A 2096-nucleotide genomic window follows, 5' to 3' on the forward strand; every position below is an offset into this window, starting at 1 on the left:
ACAGCGGTGGGGGTTTATCTCCATGGTATCCTCATTTTAGGTGCTCCTTCACTGTAGCACTGGTAAATTCCTGGAGATTGGTTGAAAGCTCAGCAGCAAACGTTCTAGGAAAGATGCTTTCTAAGACTTCTGCTCTTATAACATCATTTCCCTAGAAGAAATAATTCAGGAACTCCAGTCCATGTCCTCTAGCCATGATGTTCTCTTCTTTCCAGAATTCTAGGTCTCTGGAAATTCTGTTTTGAAATGTTCACCTTGATTTGGTCCCAGGCTCTATCCTTTTAAGTTTATGGACTACAGTGTGGGCAAGGTGCATTGAAGTTGTCTTTAGATTTATCCTGGCAATCTGTTCATCAAGGAAAGAAGGTGTCCCTCAGAAAGAGAAGAAGGTTGGGACATGTATGCTGTATTAAGGTCAGTGCCTATTTGTATCAAGTAACTATATACATATATTGACATGATACTGTCAGATGCTAACTAACACCTCTGAGGTGATGAGGATAGATCTGTGACTCTGAAAGTTCTCTTTTTAAAAAATAGAAAGTCTCTTCAAAAAAATCTCATTTGCCTAACCATGTCTTTCAGCCAGCTTTCCACATTTAAAGATTTAAAACATGTCCACTCTCAAGGTTAATGCAGGTAAGCCCTGAAAAACTGGTGCTGGGATGAAAGGTCTGTACTGATCAATTGCAGAAGAAAACGTTTTTACTCTTAAAATGCACAAGATTCTCAATTGGGATTCCAGTTTTAGAAATTCATTCCATACCAAGATTAATCATAAAAATAAAATTTTTCCCATAAACACACCTTCAATGTGTAAAACTGACCCTTCTGTGAAATCTACGTGAAAAAGGGCAGCCTGAGGAGTCAGACTGAGGTTAGCACCACGCTCGCTGGAACTCTGCCCTGCTGTTTATGCGGCTCCTGGCTCGCTTGGAATTGGATTTACAGCGTCACTGCAGCTCACTCACCCCACCACTGCTCACTCTCAAGGGCTCTTTGGGGCATGTTTTCAGAGCCCCATCTCATCCGTCCTCTGGGTGTTATAGTTTGGTAGACGGCTTTCAGTTTCTATTTGATGAAAGATCCTTCTATCCTTGCACCTAGCAATGTGGGACTGGCTTAGAAACAGCTTATTTGATGAAGCAAAACTCACAAGAATCTAGAGAGCGAATGCAGTAGCAGTGTCTCAATGGGATGGGATGGACACCTCTGACACAGGGGCATTTGGGAAACAGGAACTTCTCTATCAACAAGCTTTACAATTCATTGACCAAGAGTCTAGCAAACTTGACCATCATCCCGTAACGAAGCACGGCTATCTCAAAGACTTTAGCAACGGCCCCTCTGAGGATGCATGGTAGACCTACGGCAGGTCTCTGCAAGCCAGGCAGCTTGCTCCTTGTGCACCTCATCTTTACTCATACTTTCATTCATGCACACCTCAAGTGTGTGAACAGCTACTAGGCACCAGAGGCACCCTTTTGGGACTGAAGATGCAGAGATAAATAAATATTATTCCTTCAAAAGAACCTTGTGGGGGAGTCAAGCATGTATATAATTAACTAAATGACAAGCACAATGACTTCTGTTCTTATCTGTTTCCCTTTTTTCATTTCATCTGTATCTTAGACTAAATGTCCCCAGTCCTCAATGATGTCGAATATCAATGGCGATTTTCTTTTGCCCAACCCCCTACGCGGAGGGCATCAGCAGTGGGTGGGAAGAGCGCTGGAGTAGGAACCGCGACGTCTCGCTCTACCTCTGGGTGCCCGCAAGCCGGCCTCACTGACGCGGCTGTGACATGGGGCCACCGGTAACCACTCCTGTCACTGAATCCACTGAGATATTTTTATGTGGAAGAACTCTGAAAAGGCTACAACACAATGCAAATGTGGGGCGATGGTGGTACTAGACAACTGCACATAGTCACGTGAAACACTGTGCAGATTGTAGCTCGTGTGGCAGGAAGGGACCCAAAGGCTTTGGATACTGAGTCTCTTGCCAAACTCTTGATAGGTGTAGAAGCCACTCTGGGAAATGCACAAACCTGCCTTTTTCACAAAATGTGAGGGAGTTCACAGACTCCGCAGTGG

This window comes from Manis pentadactyla, chromosome 11 (assembly GCF_030020395.1).
Source record: "Manis pentadactyla isolate mManPen7 chromosome 11, mManPen7.hap1, whole genome shotgun sequence".
Classification (NCBI taxonomy): Eukaryota; Metazoa; Chordata; class Mammalia; order Pholidota; family Manidae; genus Manis; species Manis pentadactyla.